The following is a 22,936-nucleotide window of genomic DNA, read 5'->3' on the forward strand; positions in this document are numbered from 1 at the left end:
ATAACAAACTAGCAACTAGAAAACTATATTGGGCACAAACGGCTAATAAAAAGAGATTGTTGAAAATACTTCTTAATAGCAACTTAGGAAGAATCCTGATGAAACAAAGTCAAGGCTCAGTGTCTCTGGAAGCCTGCCACCCCAGTAATCACAGACCACAGGTACTCCCCCTTTTCCATCTTCATTGCTTTCTTGGCTGGAAATTAAACAGCCAATGAACTTTAAGATTGGTATTTGCCCTACTTTTCATCCGAGTGCCTACTGAGCCAGAGGTGTTCTGGAAAAAATCCTAGGATCATTCTTCCTCCCTGTGCTGATTATTTACTAGATGATTCCTCTGAGAAGTAGGGCAGATACTCCAAAACTGGTCAAAGGGGGAAGAATGCCAGCCTGTGTACACACATGAATCTGCATATGTGTGCAAATGTGTGCCCATGTTTTATATATGTAAGGCCTGGACACTTGAAATCTGGATCACTTCTCAGCTGAACTGCTGTGTTTAGACAAGCTAGCTAAAATGAACAGGTCAAACCCTTTATTTATAGAGTAAAAACTATTTGATCTGGGATAGATATCAGCTCTACAGTCAAACATGTGGGCCAAAGTCATTTTTATTGCTACTTTGTGCAGAATTCTGAAATGGTTCCTGTGGTCATCCATGTGAGCAAAGGAAAAGTTCCCACAGAAAAGTGGGCCAATCAAGTGTGAAATGCTGCTTGGATCACTAAAATGCCAGTATGTGTTTATATAATTGAAAGTGTAAAGCAATGGAAGGAGAATGACTTTAATTTCTGAACTGCAGGAACCTCCTCATGAATTTTGCTCACCCAGGCCCTGGAGGTACACTGCTTGTGCAGTAGCTGAGGCAGGCACCAAAGCAACGCTCTCTCTATGAAATATAGAGAGATGCTGTACTCTGGAATATAGTTTGAAAACTACTCACCTATTGTAGTTATCTATGCCATAGGATGAATTGTTCAAAAACCATCAATTTTTGGAGTCGGCTGCCTCCTTCAAGGTCAGTGACATTTGTCTCTCACCCAGTGAGGAAATTTGCTCCCCAACACCCCTGATGGAGGGCCTCCAGTCTGTTTCTGAACTCACAGTGCTGGGAAGCTCAAGACCTCAAAATCTGTCCAGATTTACTTGTAAGGAAATTTTTTTACAAGACATTTCCCAGCCCATGTGTACTTAATTTATGTAATCATGTCACTTAAATGAAAATGGCCACCCAAGAACAGCTGGCTTATCTTAGAAGTTTCCCACTGCCATTCTTGGAATTTCCCTTTGTGATAGGGAAAAATTATACATATATACATGCATATATATATATTGAATATATATATAGCCCTATATATCTCACATATATAAAAATGTATTTTTAGCCTGTGTCATCCTGCTTAGCTTCTGAGCCTTTGTTGTGCTGAGTGGAGGAATGTGCCTTAAAGAGAATATCTTGAAGTTATTCTAGGGCCCTAAATAAAGTATGTTTGGACTTGGAATATGAGTCAAGTTAAAGAAATTAAAGTGCTTTCTGATTTTCTTATTCTCCACTCACATTTTCATTCTCTTTTAATAAAGTTGATTCTTCCTATTTGCAGACTGTTCTCCTTGATAGGGATCTTCTAATAATACAGCTTCTGGATATGGTATAACAAGATATTGATATATGAATAACATCAATTTGTATGTGTCCAGTTTTTTCTAAATTTTATTTCTGATTAAGTGTACTAGCACCATAACTTTGGAGGGAAATATTAGGACTTTTGAAGGTTTTAAGATATCTGATTCTACTGGAATATTTAAAACAACTTTGAAAACAAAAAATAAAGTTAGAGGACTAACACTATATGTTATTAAGACTTATTGTAAAGTTATAGAAATTAAAACAGTGTGGCATTGGTAATAAGACAGAGAAATAAAAGAGTAAAATAAAATAGTTTACAAAATGACCTACACATAATAGACAACTGATTTTCAACACCAGTTCAAAGGTAATTCAATGGTGAAAAAATAGTCTTTTCAACAAAAGTGTGTAGAAATTGGATACCCATATGGGAAAAAATGGATGAATAAACAAAAATTTGATTCATACATCACATTATATGCACAGGTTAACTCAAAAATAGGTTACAAACCAAATGTAAGATGTAAGACTATACATCTTCTAGAAGAAAACATAGGAGAAAACCTTTATGATCTTGGGTTAGGTAAAGATTTCTCAGATGCAACACCAAAAGCATAACTCATAAAAGAACAAATTAATAAATGACCTTAATAAAAATTGTTCTTTGAAAACCCAAGACTAGGAGAAAATCTTTGCCAAGTACCACTCTGATAAAAAACTAGTATCTCGCACATGCAAAAAACTCTCATAACTCAACAGTATGTAAACAAATAATCCATTTTTTAAAAAAGTAGGCAACAGTTTTGAACAGACACTTCATCTAAGAAGATATAAGAATGGCAAATAAGCACAAGAAAAGATGTTCAATATTATTAGAGAAATGCAAATTAAAGCTACAATGCAATAGGGCAGAGGTTCTTTGCAGAAAGTCACTGTGGCTTCCTGTTTCAGTACTCCTTCTATGGAAACTAGCTAGCCTGCCACTTAGGATCAGCCCTCTGAAACTTCCTCATAGATTCCACAGACTACCTCCAGGAGCCCACTGCCTGCCGTGGTGGCCAGTTCCCCTTTGCACGTTTACCAGAATGACTGCCAGGACTCAGAGGTCACCATCAACTGCCAGATCAAGCAGGAGCTCTGCATCTCCTATATCTACCTGTCCATGCACCTCTTACTACTTTGACTGTGATGACGTGGCTTTAAAGAACTTTGCCAAATGTTTTCTTCACCAATCTCATAAGGAGAGAGAACATGCTGGAAACTGATGAAGCTACAAGAACCAAGTAGATACCCAAAACTCCCATCAGGATATCAAGAAACCAAACTGAGACCACTGGGAGAGTGAGTTGAACGCAATGGAGTGTACATTACACTTGAAAAATAAGTGTGAGTCAGTCAGTACTGGAACTGCACAGACTGGCATTAACAAAAACAGACCTACTTGTGTGATTTCATTGAGACATATGACCTGAATGAGCAGGTGAAATCCATTAAAGAACTGGGTGACCACTGTAACCAACTTGCATAAGATGGGGGCCCTGGAACCTGGCACTACAGAGCCTGTCTTTGACAAGCACACCCTGGAAGACAGTGACCCTGAGGGCTAAGCCTTAAGTTGGCTTCTCCATAGCCATGGGGTGACCTCTTTGGTCACCAAGGCAGTGCATGCATTTGGGTTTACCTTTACCTTTTCTATAAGTTGCACCAAAACACCAACTTAAGTTCTTCCATTTGTAGTATTCTTTCAAATAAAATAATTAGGTACAGCACCCCCAAAAAAAAACTACAACAAAATAACACTGCATTGCATACTTATTAAATGGCTAAAATTTTCAAAGCTGACCATACTAAGTGTTGATGAGGAAGTGGAGCTCTTACTGGTAGAGATGTAAAATGGTAAAACAGCTTTGGAAAATAGGCAATTTCTTAAAATGTTAAGCATACACCTATCATCTGGCCTAGCACTTCCACTAGATCCTACCTAAGAGAAATGAAAGCATACATCCATATAGAGACTTGTACACAAATGCTCATAGGAACTTTATTTATAATAGCCAAAAATTGAAAAGAATTCAAATTTCCATTAATAGGTATGCATAAACTAAGTGATATTGTTCACCCATTCAATGGAATGCTACTCAATAATAAAAATGGTTGAAATATTTATCCATGTTACAGCAGGAAAGAGTTTCAGAATAATTATGCTGAGTGAAGGAAGTCAGAAAAAAAATCCTGTATGATTCCATTTTTATAAACTGAAAAATGCAAACTAATGTATTCTGACAGCAAACAGATCAGAGGTTGCCGGGAGAAAGAAGGTTAGGAGGTCCTGAAGGAAGGGATTATGAAGAAGTGCAAGAAAACTTCTGAGAGTGATAAATATGTTCATTACCTTGCAGGGGTGGTTCAAATTCTATACTTTAAATATGTGCAGTTTATGTACGTCAACTATGCCTCAATAAAGCTATTTTAAAAATCTCTGAATGGCATAAACTTAGCACAGGTTTATCTCTAAATAAATCTTTTATTATTTTTCTTTTTTTATCTGCTTTCTTTTTATTAAATTAATTTTTATTGGAGTACAGTTGATTTACAATGTTGTGTCAGTTTCTGCTGTACAGCAAAGTGAATCAGTTATACTTATATCCACTCTTTTTAAGATTTGTTTCCCATATAGGTCATTACAGAGTATTGAGTAGAGTTCCTAGCTATACAGTAGGTTCTTTTTTTTTTTTTTTAACTTTTTATGTTCTATTGGAGTATAGTTGATTAACAATGTTGTGTTAATTTCAGGTGTACTGCAAAGTGATTCAGTTATATATATATACATGTATCTATTCTTTTCCAAATTTTTTTCCCATTTAGGCTGTTACATAATATTGAGCAGTGTTCCCATGTTATACAGTAGATCCTTGTTGGTTATTAGTTCACATATAAATACATCTTTTCAATGAGGCTTTAAAAGGTTAGCCTAGCACAGGGTGAGAACACTGTAAGTAGCAGTGACTGCTTCCCTTGTTTTCCTGGGCTCTTGCCCTCATCCCTTTGGGCATCTTGCTTCTCTCTAGCTCCTAGGTCCAAGGTCATGCAGGGTTGCTACTGCTATTGGCTTGCTCTTTCACTGCTCATCTTTTTCTCTCTAACATATATTTCTCAGACTTAGATTCTCATAATATCCTTTAAGAAAAGACATGTGTAAAACTGGTAAACACCCTTCTTTCATTTCCTCCTTTAAAAAAAACCACATCGGCTCCTAAAGTAAATAACATTGTTTTTTTTGTCTTTTGGTTATGTTTTGGGTTTTTTTTGGATGGTGGTGGTGGGAATAAAAGTATTAACTTTAGCCTTCCGTTTGACATTTTAGAAGTGAGATCATTAGCGAAGTAAACCTTCTTTCTAATGAAAATTGGTGTAAGCAGATAGATTTTATTAATTTAGTCAAGAAAATTGGAAAGTGAGAGCTGGCCCATGGAGCCCAGCTGGTTCTTGACTAAATTTCAGCCCACAGTCAAACAGCCCCAAGTGACAAGGGTGTTTGCTGCACTAGGTTCATGGGCTTTAAGGACCCAAAATGCAAAGTCCACAAGATGAAGGTACTTCTCCATGGAAATCAGCCCTGCTTCTCTGTTTCTGTGTTAATGACTGTACATCTCTTCCCTCATAGGGCCTCTTTCTTTATCTCTTTCTGTGTGACTGTGTGTGGTCTCCTTTTGTGTCTATTTCTCTTCCCTCTTCTTTGACTCTATTAACTATATCATGAAGTTAAACTTTGTTTTTATTATTTTATTTATTGAATGGAATGTTTGAATCTTCTTCCTTAGAAGCAGATGGATGGCATATTTTTACTCCTCTCCAAAAACCACTCCAATTACAATGCAACTAATAAAATCTAGGGTTTTTTTGCTTTTTAGTTATATGTACTTCAATTTGCTTTTTTCTGTGCTAGTGGCTCTGCTCTCCCCCGTCTTTCCTTGACAGCAATAATGCTGTTGTAAAGTCATAATTTGGTGAATTATTGTAGTTTATAGACTTATTTGTAGGTGGTGTCAAGTGCATTACTATACAGTTGACAGCATATGTATTTGCTATTTTTCCCTTTAAATTTTTTTTGCCTATTTTGATTGCTAACAAATATTTTATCAGTAAAATAAAACTAATTATATGCATTTTTAAACTTGCTTATTTAACAAAATTATTATAATCTTCAAAACTGACTTGACAAAATAAATTTTGATTATGAAATCAGTAGGGGTCAATAAGAAACATCAGTTTTCTTATATTGCTTTGGCAAGTTTTCTCATCTTTGGATGAGCGGGTGATTGTGACCACACCATTTGAACTGAGAGGATACCAAAGACTAGTTTTAGATATTCAGTTTCGTACAATAGAAGATCCCTGAACTTCTAAGAAAGTTTACTTCATAAACTATGGCTTATCATCTATGAGTCTGGTATTCTACCAAATAAAACATGAAGCCATGGATAATGGACCTTATCAACAATTAAAGTGCAGTGTGAAATACAGAGTGAGGCAAATGAGAGAAAGATTACAAGAGTTTTGAAAACATTAAGCAAAAATATTCTAAACTGATTTAGTCAATTCTGTAAGGAATTAGAAAAAAAAGACTGCTTGAAATCCTGAGCCTCTGATTCTATATTATTTTAATCGTAGAAAATAAACAGTACATGACAGGGGAATTTCCTTTGAAATACAAGTTGGAGAGAACTTCTTTTGCAGCTCCTTTATTGTATCATCATCTCTTTCCAATTCTGCTCTTACTTCGTGACTTCCTGATGAAAAGCAGTTATAAAATTTCCAGAATTACGCCCACCTGCAGCAACAAGATTTAAAAATGGGAGTATTTACAGAAGGAGAGTTCAGCCACATTCACACTGACCTCTGGGGATATAAAACAGCCTCTAGTAACAAAGAGAGGCAAGGCTTCTTCAACAATAGACAACCATTTAGAGGGAGCTCTCACCTGTATCCCTCTCTAACCCATGCGTTTCCTGTCCCTCTGAAAAAACAAGGCTGTTTGAGCAATGAATACTCCTCTATGAATAGACCAAGTGGCTGATAGAGTTTACACCAGATTTGGAACAAGAAATGGCCACCAGTGGTACGAGGAGGAATCACAAGAGCAGCTCAAGTTAGAGCAGATGTTGGCCTTGGTTGTTTCCGTATTGCAGTGAACACTCACTGTGCAGTGAGAAGTAGCCAGCAGGCAAGGCACACTTTCCCTGCAGTAGCTGTACGATCTCCCAGTGAGACTCTAATTCCTCACACTGGCGTGGGAAGAGGACCTAGAGCCTGGAGCCTTCCCTAGGATTCTTAAAAGACAACCTCTAGGCAGCAAGTGTGCATCTTTTCTTTTGCTGCCAGAAGTCAGCACTAGGCCGAGGAGGCCAGGACAGAAGCATTCAGGCCTTGGACTCTTGAGTAGAGACTCAGCCAGAATCCTTTACTGTGTAGTCTTGTTTGCCTTTATAAGGTCAAGCAAACAGCTTCCACTCCTGCTACTGCCATCCAAGCTGCCCCCTTGACGCTGGGGCAGCTTTCCATAATATATATTTCCTGAATATATTTATGCATGTCTTTGCATATAAGTAACTTGAAAGTTTTAAGGAAAATGGACCACTAATTGAACTAAATAATTTCAATTTCCATGAACAGTCTTAGACTTAGTTTTATAATTAGTTTAATATAGGTCATGTGGATTAATCATGCTCATGATGACTTTTATTTCTTATGACTAAAATGTACAATTGCCAATAAAGGTGATAAGTTCAGAGAATTAAATTTTCCTGTGGTTTAATTTTCTTTTCCTTCTTCTGTGACTAGACTTGGTATCTAATATATATCAGAATGTTATTTTCTAATATAAAGCACAAAAACATCTAGAGTGTTGAATACCATTATTCAAATAATGTTTAAAAAATTGCTGTGGCTTCCATCTTTCCCAGGAAACAGACTCTGAGACAGAAATTTGTGTGCAAGTGATTAATTAATGAGCACTCTTGGGAGAAACACCTGTGAGTGTTGAGAAACACTGCAAAGAGAGGAGGAGTTGAACCATGATTCTGTTGTAACGGAGGCCTCAGCAGATCCTCTAGAGCGGAGGTGACCCCTCAGAGTTGTCCTGAATCAGTTTGGACACCTATCTTGACTACCTTGGATGTAGGCTACTCCCAGGGAACAGGTGTTACCTTGGGTGAGGCAACTTCCTTGTACAAAGGGCAGTGTTCACTAGAGATTATCATATTAAGTGAAGTAAGTCAGACAGAGAAAGACAAGTATCATATGATATCACTTATATGTGGAATCTAAAAAATGATACAAATGAACTTATTTACAAAACAGAAACAGACTTACAGACTTCAAAAACAAATTTATGGTTACCAAAGGGGAAAGGTGAGGGGGTAGGGATAAATTAGGAGGTTGGGATTAACATACACACACTATTATATATAAAATAATAATCAACAAGGACCTATTGTATAGCACAGGGAACTCTACTCAATACCCTGTAATAACCTATATGGGAAAAGATTCTGAAAAAAAATATATATGTATATGTATAACTGAACCACTTTGCTGTACCTCTGAAACCAGTGCAGCATTGTAAATCAATTATACTCCAATATAAGACTAAAAATTAAAAAACAAAATAGATAAACAAGGATCTACTGTATATTCAATATCTTATAATAACCTATAAAAGCTTCTTTTCGGATTTGCTGTACACCTGAAACTAACACAATATTGTAAACATTTAATACTTCAATTTAAGAAATAGTTTAAGAAAGGTGAATTAATAAAAAAATTATCATAAAAAAGGGCAATGTCCAGAGAGGAACTCACTAAGAACCTTCAGCAGTCAACACCCCAGCATCTGGAAGGATGAGTGCCTCAGCCCTTGAGGGGTATCTGGACTGACAGACCATAACATTCACTATACCTCCCACAGACACCATGTTGAAGACACCCTAAGACAGATCTAGATCCCAGCCTCACCCTATTTAAGGAAAACATTTGTTTGGACACACTGATATATTCTATATCAAACCACAGTATATTATCTTGTTGAGTCTTAAATACTGGAAAACTTTCTGGTTAGATTGTACCTATAGTGAAAACATAAGTATTTTGGAGTATACATGTGATACAGTGTTTTTCTATGTCAGAAGGCAGTTTTAGTTTATTTTTCAATCTTACAACTATCTTTTGGAAGTCTAATTTTGATTCTGTGTTGTATGAATTACAATTATTGTGAACATTCTCTTATTATTCTAGCATTGTACATAGTTGCCTATTTTCCAGGCAACTTGAGATACCTTGTGTGAGAAAAGATTTTATTTTCAATCTGAAGTGTCACATTGTTATAAAAAAATGAGTCTCGAATCTTTGAAGAGCAGTCTAGTTTTATTTGTATTATTAATTCAACAAGTCAGGATTCTGAACGTGAACGTTTCAATTTTTGTAAAATTAAATTACAATACTGTCTGAAAAGTTAAAATTAAAGGAAAGGATATGTCATTTTGAATGATATTTGTTTAAGATAACTTATATTAGAAGTCAGTTAGTATATAAAGCAGTGCAAACAAGAAGATCAGCATAAAACAGAGGCATAATGTTGATTTTGTGGAACATCAAACAGAAATCGTGAAGCACGATCATTAAAAGAAGTTACATCAGAATGATAGTATATGTGGCATATACAATTATAGAAACAAGTGTATTTAAAAGTTACTATATTCGGTGCAGGATCCAGGTGCTGAACATAAATCAATCTGTGTTACAGAAAAAGAAAATTTTACTACTAATTAACAGCAATCAGTGAAGAAATAAAGCCAAAGGGAGTTTTGAATACATATAGACAAGTAAGGAGAACATTTCAGGTGAAGAAATTAGCAGTAGAACCTGGGAAATAGAATCCATCTAGAAAAGTCAGTCATGACTGAAGATAAATTATGATTAATATATTCACCACCATAGGAATATTAATATATTAGTGTTTTCTGGTATTCACCAGACCTTGCTTTTTTTGCCTACTTTATTTTCTTAAAATATATCTTTTTTTTTCTCCAGAGAGATTGCTATTACTGATCTTTGAAAAAACTCATGGGAAGTGGTTTTCTCCTTTCTTAGGGTTGCATTTAAATCATCCTGAGATTTTTCTAATTGGACGCATGTTTGGCTTCTGAACAAAGAACAGGATAACCCGTCACCTGAGGCTATAACAATGATTCATTTGCACTAAGATGATTAAGGAATGCTTATATTTTAGCTAAAAGTCAAGAATCCAATGTTGAATATCAATGATTTTTCATAAATCTGGAAGATACTTTACCCACAATTTTCCCCATCAACAACAAGTAAAGGTTTGGAACACTGGAATTACCTTGCAAAATTAGTTTTGGGGTTTGGGAGAATATCCATGAGAGAGATCAAATGTATGCATCATGGGCTTTTTATTTACTGTCAGTGTTCTTTCAGTGACCCAATGAGACTCACTGCATAAAATCAGGTTATACCATAAGAAATAACAATGAAGAAAAAACATCATCACTAAAGAAACTTACCTCCCAAAAGCCCTTACCCACAATTTCTCTAGGCTGAACATTCAGTCCAGGTGAACCAATATGCCCAGGGTTTCCCAGCACATCTGGTTTCCCACATCAGCATCCCCATGACTGACTTCTGATTCTAGCCATATCTGCACTGCACAGTTCCAGGTGACTTCAGGCTCACCTCAGCTAACACTGTCCTATCCAGGGTACATGCTCTCTACTTATGGGCTTCCTGCATTCAAGTGCAACATAGGGGTTGGAGGGGTAGTTTTAATGCCCAGAGGCAATCCTCAACTGAGGAGGGATAGGAACTGTTGGGTAAATGCCCCATCTTCCTCCAATTTTTCACAGGGGACAATTCTGGGAGGCATTGTGAACATTTCCCAGTCAGTCCAAGAGGAACTAAGCCAATTGTCCAAAACAGCAACCTTAATCATACACCTTTAGGTCGAATATTCCTCCTTTCCTGCCTCATTTCCCTCTTTTTCACTTCTCCCAGGGACCAGATTCCAAATAAACTAACAGCAGCCAAGTTCTTGTCTCTGCTTTCCTTTTGGGGGAACCCTGATTCATATACTTCTGATTGTTATTATTGTCATCATTATGTTATTTATCTCATGTCAAAAATGAGTCATCTCAAAATCCTTCCTGCTTAAATTTGACAAATATTAAGTTTTTATGTGTACTTTTGTCTATTTTGTTCTACTGACAAATTTATGTATTGTTTGGAATTGTGTTTGTTTTATAATACATTAATATATATATTAAAGCATATTTTCCTTCCATTTTTCCTCCTTGTAGAGATATTTGTGGATCTTAGTAACTTATTTTTCATAAGAATTCTAAATTAATTTTATCCAATTCCAAGATAACTCACATTGTGATTGCAGTAAATGATTTCAGAATTTGCATTAAATTTACATATTAATTTGGAAAGAATTGCATTTTTAATAGTATGTTGTTTCATTCAGAAATGAAATATATTTTCTCAAGAGTCTCAGTTCATTTGGGATGCTATAACAAAATACTACAGACTGAGTGACAACAGAAATTCATTTCTCACAGTTCTAGAGTTTGGGAAGTCCAAGATCAAGACACCAGCAGATTCAGTGTCTAGTGAGGGCCCTCTTCCTGGTTCATGGACCATTTTCTCTCTGTAACTTCACATGGTTACTGGTGGGTCAAAAGGCTAGGAAGTTCTCTGGGGTCTCTTTTAGAAGGACACTAATCCCATTCATGAGGACTCTACCCTCATGACCTAATCACTTCCGAAAAGTCTGCCCTACTAATATCATCATATTGCAGGTTAGGTTTCAACACATGAATTTTGGGGGAACACAAATATTCAGTCTATAGCACCAAGTGTTCATGTATCACTATTATATAACTTTCTTTAAATTCCTTACCTTTCTTACATAATATATTCCCAGGTATTATTTTTTCATTTGGGTTGTTATTATTAATTGATAATTGTTTTTCAATTTGGATTTTTAACTGGTTGCTAATATAGAGAAAGTCTGTTTTGTAAGTCTTTTTTTTCTTTCATCTGGCTACTTTACTAAATTTCTTATACAGTCTTCTATGTACTCTGAGCATATAACCCTATCATATGTATGTATAGGTTACTTTGCCTTCTCTTCTTTAATATTGATTATTTCTATTTATTTTCTCATTGCATTTGTTAGAGCCTCTCAAATGATATTGAATTATAGTAGTAATAGCAGGTATCACTTACATAGCTTTTATTTTTAGTAGAAATTATCTCAGTTTTTAATTATTTTCTACACTGGAGTTTTGGTAGCAAGCTTTTTATTATATTTAAGTAGTTATCTTCTATTTCCATTTTATGTAGAGTTTTTATTATGAGGTTTAACAAAATTCCAGGAATTGAGGGAGTGAGGTGGGGAGAATTCCTCATGGCTGTACACAGAGGGGAAGGAGGCAGTAAAATGGGAGAGTTTGGTGGAAATAAAATTACTTAGCAAGGTTGCAGATGAGAAGTGTTACATATGAAGTTTACATGTGGAAAGAGACTGGCCTGAGGAAGAAGTAGAATCTCTCGCTGGCCAAGCTGAAAGGAGGGAAGGCAAGGTGCTTGAAGACCCAGAGAATCTCTGACTTGAAGAAAGGAGATGTTTTCTTTCCTTGTAAACTACCTTGTCTCTTTTTAAGAAAAATTTGGGTATAAACTAACATGGGCAGACAAATAGGGCTTATTTTAGGTTTGAGACTGGTGGGTATGAATGACGCTGTATGACTCAATAGAGTGATCACAGACTGGCAGACAGGGAAGCTCGAAGGAATAAAGAAAAAGGGCAGATTAGCGAGAGTGCATACAAAGGGGCTGATGGGAGTAAAGATGCTATGGTGAAAGAGGGTGATGTCAAGATGCTACATGAAGCTGGGTGTCAGTGACTTAGCAGGGTGATGGTGAGTGAAATTAAAATCAGAGGACTCCAAGGCAAGAGTTTTTAAAGAGCTGTTAACATGGAGGTTGAAGTAAATCTAAGTTGATGGTAGAGACTTCAAAAAGAAAGAACAAAAATAAACTAGGTGCTGAGTCACTGAGGAAACTAAGATGACAGAGATGAGTGTGGGCACAGGTATTAATACTAGATGATAAACTTAAGTAAATATTAATTGTGGTCTTCACTAAGGCAGTGGGGAGCTACTCGTGGGTTAGAATGAGAATCCAACAGGCTAATAAATGCACAGGTAGATAGTAGGGAATTGCAGAGCAAGAGAGGAACAAGTGTTCAAGAGGAGACTGCAGGTGGGCAAGGCAAGTGAGGATAAGAAATAAAGGAAGGACACAGTTTCGAGTTAGTTTGAAGTCACATGTTAATTGTATCAGAGAGTTTAATGATTATGCTGTATGTTATCAGTGGAGGGCTGAGTAGTCCCTCCAGTCCCAAAGATTTAAATAAAACTTTGTGGTGTGTGGCTTCTAAAACTTTGTTTTACAGTAGGCATAGGAGTTTAAAGATTCTTCTACTGGCTCAGTGGTTAAGAATCCGCCTGCCAATGCAGCGGACAAGGGGTTTGAGCCCTGGTCTGGGAAGATCCCACGTGCTGCGGAGCAACTAAGCCCGTGCACCACAACTACTAAGCCTGTGCTCTAGAGCCCGTGAGCCACAACTACTGAGCCAGCGTGATACAACTACTGAAGCCCGTGCACCTACCCGTGCTCTGCAACAAGAGAAGCCACTGCAATGAGAAGCACTCCCATCGCAACTAGTCTCTGTTCACCGCAACTAGAGAAAGCCCACGTGCAGCAACAAAGACCCAACGTAGCCAAAAAAATTAATTAATTAATTAAATTAAAAATAAATTTAAAGATTCTTTTACTGTTCGTGTGTGTGTGTGTACGTGTGTGCATATGTCTAGGTGTGTTAGAGTTGCCAGATTTAGCAAATTAAATACAGACTACCCAGCTAAGTTTAAATTTCAGAAAACAAAGAATAATTTTTTAGTATATGTATGTCCCATGCAATTGAGCATATTTCACAGGCCATATTTGTACTAATTTTTTTGTTATTTATCTGAAATTCAAATGTAACTGCTGTGGTTCTGTGTACATATGTAGGCAGGTATCAGGGATGCGAGCTGAGATATCCTTTCAAACTTAATATCTTAAAAGAACAGCTCAGAATAAGTCATGAGAAATCTTATCGCTGTATGTTTTCCTAATCATTATAAATTTAACAGGCAATGGAATTTACATACATGGAATTTGTTTCCAATTTTTTAAAAAAGGTTTCCAAGGTTCAAGCATAAACAGAGGGATTTGTTCTTTAATAATAGCTTCTATAGTTAAACTTTTCATGTACTTCCTCACACCAATCCCTCTCAAAGACCAACCTAAAAAGAATTTTCTTTCAAAGGAAAATGTCATATTAGGATTTTGAGAAATTTATGACTTTTTAATATTTAGAAACTCACATTGGAATTCTTGCACTGTTCAATGACTATATTGCTGTTATCAACCTATAAAATTCAAATATAATTGAAGAACTACACACATGATTTCCTCATGTGAATGGAAAGGTTATATTTGCAATTCAACCCATTCATTAAAATTATAGTCAAATTTTCGTGAGATTAAAAAAATTCTGTAAATATAATGGAATTATTTACTTAGATTCTACTTTTTAAAAAATTGAAGGTGCCAAAAATTATGTGAATTGGGACAAAACAGAAGCCTGGAGTTTGTTTTCTAACCATGGCTTATGGTCCCTTCACTTGATACTCAGCATCTCTACTCAGAGAAGAATGTGGTTCTGATGAGCACATGGACTGGGGTATCGTCTGGGGCTAGTTTTTAGCACTCCAAACATGTGAGTGGCTGAAATTAAATCCAGAAGTCCTTAGAAGTGTGTTTTGTGTGTTTACGTAGCAGTTCTCAGTGGCATCCATCTTCCTTACACCGGAGGGTCCAACCCACTGAAGTAGCATCTCTGTGATGTTAGATTTAATAGTCTTTACTGGAGATTGTCTCTGCTTCAAGGTCCTGCCTGGTGTCTGCAAGCCCTCTTTGCCTCGAAGATGAGCCACTTGCTATCTATATGCCATCACCTCCACTCCTCTTTACTCCCTCTTCCCTGTGGGTTGAGAGCTGTGTCCTGACTCCAGATGGCAGGCAGGGGAACTGCAGGCACTCGAACTTGGTACTCTGTGATTTGGAAACAAAGCACCTTGAAGCATCCAGGACCTCAGAAAAAGAATGGAGGCAAAGACCTAAAAGATGCAAGAAATGTTTAACAAAGATATAGAAGAATCAAAGAATAAACAAACAGAGGTGAACAATAAAATAACTGAAATGAAAAATAGACTAGAAGGCATCAATAGCAGAATAACTGAGACAGAAGAACAAATAAGTGACCTGGAAGGCAGAATGGTGGAATTCATGGCTGTGGAACAGAATGAAAAGAAATGAAGACAGCCTAAGAGAACTCTAGGAAAACATTAAATGCACCAACATTCGCGTTATAGGGGTCCCAGAAGGAGAAGAGAGAGAGAAGGGACCCGAGAAAATATTTGAAGAGATTATAGTTGAAAACTTCCCTAACATGGGAAAGGAAGAGCCACCCAAGTCAAGGAAGTGCAGAGAGTCCCAGGCAGGACAAACCCAAGGAAGAACACTCTGAGACACATAGTAATCAACCTGACAAGAATAAAAGACAAATAAAAATTATTAAAAGGCACAAGGGAAAAATGACAAATAATATACAAGGGAACTCCGATAAGATTAAGAGCTGATTTCTCAGCAGAAACCCTATAAGCCAGAAGGGAGTGGCACGATATATTGAAAGTAATGAAAGGGAAACACCTACAAGGAAAATTACTCTACCTGGCAAGGATATCATTCAGGTTCAATGGAGAAATTAAAAGCTTTACAGACAAGCAGAAGCTAAGAGGATTCAGCACCACCAAACCAGCTCTACAACAAATGCTAAAGGAACTTCTCTAAGTGGGAAACACAAAGAAGAAAAGGACATACAAAAACAAACCCAAAACAATTAAGAAAATGGTAATAGGAACATACATATAGATAATAACCTTAAATGTAAATGGATTAAATGCTACAACCAAAAGACACAGGCTCACTGAATGGATACAAAAACAAGACCTATATAAATGCTGTCTACAAGAGATGCACATCAGACCTAGGGACATATTCAGACAGAAAGTGAAGGGATGGAAAAAGATATTCCATGCAAATGGGAATCAAAAGAAAGCTGGAGTAGTAATACTCATATCAGATAAAATAGACTTTAAAATAAAGAATGTTACAAGAGAGAAGGAAGGATACTACAAAATGATTAAGGAAACAATCTAAGAAGAAGATATAACAATCATAAATAAATATGCACCCAACATAGGAGCACCTCAATCCATAAGCCAAATGCTAACAGCTATAAAAGAGGAAATCGATAGTAACACAAAAATAGTGGGGGACTTTAACACCTCACTTACACCAATGGACAGATCATCCAGACAGAAAATTAATAAGGAAACACAAGCTTTAAATGACACAATAGACCAGATAGATTTAATTGATATTTATAGGACATTCCATCCAAAACCAGAAATTACCCTTTCTTTTCAAGTGCACAAAGAACATTCTCCAGGATACATCACATCTTGGGTCACAAATCAAGCCTCAGTAAATTTAAGAAAATTGAAATCATATCAGGCACCTTTTCCGACCATGCTATAAGATTAGAAATAAGATTAGAAATAAATTACAGGGAAAAAAATGTAAAAAACACAAACACATGGAGGATAATCAATACCCTACTAAATAACCAAGAGATCACTGAAGAAATCAGAGAAGGAAATCAAAAAATACCTAGAGACAAATGACAATGAAAACATGATGATCCAAAACCTAGGAGATGCAGCAAAAGCAGTGCTAAGAGGGAAGTTTATAGCAATATAATCCTGCCTCAAGAAACAAGAAAAATCTCAGATAAACAATCTAACCGTACAAAAGAACTAGAGAAAGAAGAACAAACAAAACCTAGTCAGTAGAAGGAAAGAAATCATAAAGATCAGAGCAGAAATAAATGAAATAGAAAGAAAGAAAACAATAGCAAAGATCAATAACGCTAAAAGCTGGTTCTTTGAGAAGATAAACAAAATTGATAAACCATTAGCCACACTCATCAAGAAGATGGAGAGGACTCAAATCAATAAAATTAGAAATGAAAAAGGAGAAGTTACAATGGACACTGCAGAAATACAAAGCATCATATGAGACTACTAGAAGCAACTCTATGCCAATAAAATGGATAACCTGGAAGAAATGGACAGATTCTTAGAAAGGTATAACCTTCCAAGACTGAACCAGGAAGAAATAGAAAATATTAACAGACAAATCACAAGTAATGAAATTGAAACTGTGATTAAAGATCTTCCAACAAACAGAATTCCAGGATCAGATGGCTTCACAGGTGAATTCTATCAAACATTTAGAGAAGAGCTAACACCCATCCTTCTCAAACTCTTCCAAAAATTGCAGAGGAAGGAACACTCCCAAACTCATTCTTCAAGGCCACGATCACCCTGATACCAAAACCAGACAAAAATACTACTAAAAAGAAAAGTACAGTCCAATATCATTGATGAACATAGATGCAAAAATCCTCAACAAAATACTAGCAAACAGAATCCAACAACATATTAAAAGGATGATACACCATGATCAAGTGGGATTTATCCCAGGGATGCAAGAATTCTTCAATATATGCAAATCAATCAATATGATACACAATATTAAGAAATTGAAGGATAAAAACCATATGCTCATCTCAGTAGATGCAGAAAAAGCTTTTGAGAAAATTCAACACCTGTTTATGTTAAAAACTCTCCAGAAAGTGGGCAAAGAGGGAACCTACTCCAACATAATAAAGGCTATATATAACAAACCCACAGCAAACATCATTCTCAATGGTGAAAAACTGAAAATATTTCCTCTAAGATCAGGAAAAAGACAAGGATGTCCACTCTCACCACTATTATTCAACATAGTTTTGGAAGTCCTAGCCACAGCAATCAGAGAAGAAAAATAAATAAAAGTAATACATATTGGAAAAGAAGAAGTAAAACTGTCACTCTTTGCAGATGACATGATACTATACATAGAAAATCCTAAAGATGCCACCAGAAAATTACTAGAGCTAATCAATGTATTTGATAAAGTAACAGGATACAAAATTAATGCACAGACATCACTTACATTCCTATACACTAACAATGAAAGATCAGAAAGAGAAATTAAGGAAACAATCCCAGTCATCATTACAACAAAAAGAATAAATACTTAGGAATAAACCTACCTAAGGAGGTAAAAGACCTGTACTCAGAAAACTATGACACTAATGAAAGAAATTAAAGATGATACAAACAGATGGAGAGATATACCATGTTCTTGGATTGGAGGAATCAATATTGTGAAAATGACTATTCTACCCAAAGCAATCTACAGATTCAATGCAATCCCTCTCAAACTACCAATGGCATTTTTCACAGAACTCAAACAAAAAATCTTAAAACTTGTATGGAGACACAAAAGACCCCGAATAGCCAAAGCAGACTTGAGGAAAAAAAACGGAGCTGGAGGAATCAGACTCCCTGACTTCAGACTATACTATAAAGCTACAGTAATCAAGACAATATGGTACTGGCACAAAAACAGAAATATAGATCAATGGAAGAGGATAGAAAGCCCAGAGATAAACCCACACACCTATGGTCAACTAATCTATGACAAAGGAGGCAAGGATATTATATGGAGAAAAGACAGTCTCTTCAATAAGTGGTTCTGGGATAATTGGACAGCTACATGTAAAAGAATGAAATTAGAACACTCCCTAACATCATACACAAAAATAAACTCAAAGTGGATTAAAGACCTAAATGTAAAACCAGACAATATAAAACTCTTAGAGGATAACATAAGAAGAACACTCTGACATAAATCACAGCAAGATCTTTTTTGACCCACCTCCTAGAGTAATGGAAATAAAAACAAAAATAAACAAATGAGACCTAATGAAACTTAAAAGTTTTTGCGCAGCAAAGGAAACTATAAACAAGATAAAAAGACAGCCCTCAGAATGGGGGAAAATATTTGCAAACAAATCAATGGGCAAAGGATTAATCTCCAAAATATATAAACAGCTCATGCAGCTCAATATTAAAAAAACAAACAACCCAATCAAAAATTGGACAGAAGACCTAAATAGACATTTCTCCAAAGAAGACATGCAGGTGGCCAAGAAGCACATGAAAACCTGCTCAACATCACTAATTATTAGAGAAATGCAAAACTACAATGAGGTATCACCTCACACTGTTTAGAATGGGCATCATCAGAAGATCTACAAACAACAAAAAATGCTGGAGAGGGTGTGGAGAAAAGGGAACCCTCTTGCACTGTTGGTAGGAATGTAAATTGATACAGCCACTATGGAGAACAGTATGGAGGTTCCTTAGAAAACTAAAAATAGAACTACCATGTGACCCAGCAATCCCACTACTGGGCATATACCCAGAGGAAAACATAATTCATAAAGACACATGCACCCCAATGTTCATTGCAGCACTATTTACAATAGCCAGTTTGTGGAAGCAGCCTGAAGGCCCATCGACAGACCAATGGACAAAGAAGATGTGGTACATATACACAATGGAATATTACTCAGCCATAAAAAAGGAATGAAATTGGGTCATTTGTAGAGACATGGATGGACCTAGAGACTGTCATACAGAGTAAAGTAAGTCAGAAAGAGAAAAACAAATAACGTACGCATATTAACGCATATATGTGGAATCTAGAAAAATGGTACAGATGAACCGGTTTGCAAGGCAGAAATAGAGACACAGATGTAGAGATCAAATGTATGGACACCAAGGGGTAAAGTGGGGGTTGTTGTTGGTGGTGGTGGAATGAATTGGGAGATTGGGATTGACATGTATACACTAATATGTATAAAATTGATAACTAATAAGAATCTGCTGTATAAAAAAATGAAATTAAAAAAAAGAAAGCATCATAGAGCATTTATAATGCAAGTATTGCCCTCTACATCAATCTTCAATATTTCTGTTAAACACTGCACTGCATTTTATGTTTCTATTGACTTGACATTGAGGGTAAAAGAGTGAATTGGTGTAATTTTTTGTTTTGTAATAATATTGTACATATCAGAAGTTTATTATGTAACTATTGAAAGGAACTACTATCCAAATGTGAGCAGAAAAACCTGGATTTTTTTCAACTGTCATACATTTCCTTATTAATGAAATTTTCGGACAGTGTTTTTTCTGGTTATGGTCAGAAAACCACAAAGAATGCGAAGAAGGAAAGAAACTGAACAGAAAAACAGATCAAATGGAATTAACTTTTTACCAATGTCCTGCTTTGCTCCCTCTATTGGGTTTGATATTTGGAAATTTGTAAAAGGTTTGGCATTATGTGTATGAGTATTTTTCCACATGACGCACGCATTTTTATTGAGTCCATTTGGCATCTTTAAACATCACCATGCAGTGAGTGCCAAGTGCCAGCATGATTAAACACAGGAATCTGAATGGTTTGGTTGAATAGCTATTGGGGCTTTTCATTACAAAACCTGACCTTGTCAAGGATTGGTTTCAAAAGAAACCATGTACTTTATTGATTAGGATTCTTTTTAATAAAAAGTTACAGTAAATATTTTGAAAAGCAAACTAAGAAGAAGGCATTTGAAACATTTCTGTATGGACCAGAATAAGATTTAGCACTTAGAGCAGAGTTTAAAGCCAAATATCCAACTGAAGTTACCAAGAGCAGCTTCAATGTGGAGTGGATTTGGACTAATAATGAGAGATACTTTGTATTGCTTTCCTTTTAAGATCGGTATTTTTTTGTATTCTACTCTTACCAAAGGCCAGGTGTCCTGGCTGATATTATTTTATGAATTGAATGAATGACTAGAATAACCTTTATGAACCTCCAGTGAGCTACTAACCATGCACATAGCCACATCTCTTCTGCTATAGGAAAAATCTCACATTATTTACACATATATGCAAGGTATTTCTCCATTCTATTTTTGGACCTTTTTTTTTTTGCATCCTTTATTTACTTACAATAATCTTCTCTTTCATTCAAGGAACATTTCAATAACTGCAGGGAAAAAAAGCACAAGGTAAGATATCTGTATTTGAAATATCAACTTCAAAAAGCACGGGGGAGAAAACAGTATGTTTCCTGTTTCTTTTCCAAAACAAAAGAAGTAAGAAATTCTTTCATGGTTTTTTTTTTTGTGTGTTTTGCAAATCACATTGTCCTCAACTTTTAAAATAATAATCTTCCTTGACAGCCATTTAATAATTGTGAGTGATCTATGACTTTATTATAAAGTACTCATCTCATCTAATGATCTATTTCCTTTACCCCAGGGACCAAGTACAAAGCTAAGGAATTATCTTGGTGATACTTTTAATAACTTCCTGTGGGATTGCAAACCTCAACTGCAGCCAGCTCTGCAAAGGAGTTAATCATGTAATTTCACAGATTAGACACCACAGGGTTACTAATGAGAAACTTCAGTTTCGTGATAAACTTTTTTTTCCCAGGAATATTTTGAGAGGCCTGTAACCTTTGGCTGACACCCAGCAAGGCTATTAGTTTAACCATGGGATGCACTACCAAATGCACAAGAGTCAGCAGAACTTCTTTTCTGGAAAGCTGATTATAAGAATAGTTTTGTTAAGAGACTCCAGAAACAAATGGAATGGGTGAAAAAAAAAAAAAAGGAGGAAGGAGAAAGAGAAGCATAAAAAAACTTATCAACTTCTGTTGGTTGGCATAACTTCAGCTTCTAGTGTCTTTTCCACCATATGCTCAAGATGGAAACCACAGTTCACATTTAAATGTCATGCTGCCCTCTGTTCCATAAACATGTATCATCCATCACTAAATATTTAGATCTGAATTGTTGGAGCTGAGTTCTGTGCCAGGGGTAGGGGGATTAATTCCTTTCAAGGTCCTCACATGATGGATTTTACACTGGAGTAAACATCCGAGAAGAGCTCACACTAAAACCATAAAATATATAAAGTTTAAAGTTTAATTAAGTCAACATTATTTAAAGTGGTTGTCATATTTTATGGCAAACTTTTCATGTTTATTTTGTATGACTCCTAATAAATAAGCCCCTCCTGATCAGACAAAAAACACAGTTAGATTAAAGTCAAGGGCTCCAAACCTAGGACTGGAAAAAGAGTATTCCTAAATTGGGGATAATACAACCTTTCTCCATTATACTTTTATTTCAAAAACTAACCTCTTAGCTAAACACTGAGTCAGTATCCTGTATAGACAGAATATTTGAAAATCCTTTAAGGCTTTATCAACTGGACTGTGGGGGCACAAGAAACTCACATAGAAAGGAGCACAGGCTAGCAAATAATGAAGAAGAACCCATGTGATGAAACAACTTTCATTCGATGTTTTCATCCTATAATAATATATAGACAGCAAAAGAAGAAAAATAACTAATTCAAAGTAAGCTCATATTAGCTTGTTAACTTCTTAAAAATAATTTTTCTTAAAAGGTAAATTTTTGAAAGGAAACTAACCCCTCCTCCATAAATCAGTACTCTAGAACACTAGATTTTCTCTTAGTATTAAATAAGGAAATTGATAATCATATACTCTTTCACGTTTGATGGATATGGTATTTAAGGATAAAGAGAAAGTGAAGGACAGAGACCAGCTAAAGCGAATTCCTTACCGCAAAGAATTGAAGTACGGTTGCCACTCTGTACAGACTTTGTTTTTTTGGTTTTTTTTTTTTGCAGTACGCGGGCCTCTCACTGTTGTGGCCTCTCCCGTTGCGGAGCACAGGCTCTGGACGCGCAGGCTCAGCGGCTATGGCTCACGGGCCTAGCCTCTCTGCGGCATGTGGGATCTTCCCGGACCAGGGCACGAACCCACGTCTCGGCAGGTGGACTCTCAACCACTGCGCCACCAGGGAAGCCCCAGACTTTCTCTTTTTAAAGTAAAAGCTCCCTCAGTACAACAGTGAGAGCCCTATTTCTTCCCGTAGGGAAAAAAAAAAAATCTCTGTCCAAAGAAGTAGTTAAGCTTGTAAGGAGAATTTTAGAGTTGGAATAAACCTTTAGCACTTGTTCAAACGTGATGTTTTCTGAGAAGAAGACCAAAGCTGAGAGAAGTGAATCTTCC

The sequence above is a fragment of the Delphinus delphis genome, chromosome 14 (assembly GCF_949987515.2).
Source record: "Delphinus delphis chromosome 14, mDelDel1.2, whole genome shotgun sequence".
Classification (NCBI taxonomy): Eukaryota; Metazoa; Chordata; class Mammalia; order Artiodactyla; family Delphinidae; genus Delphinus; species Delphinus delphis.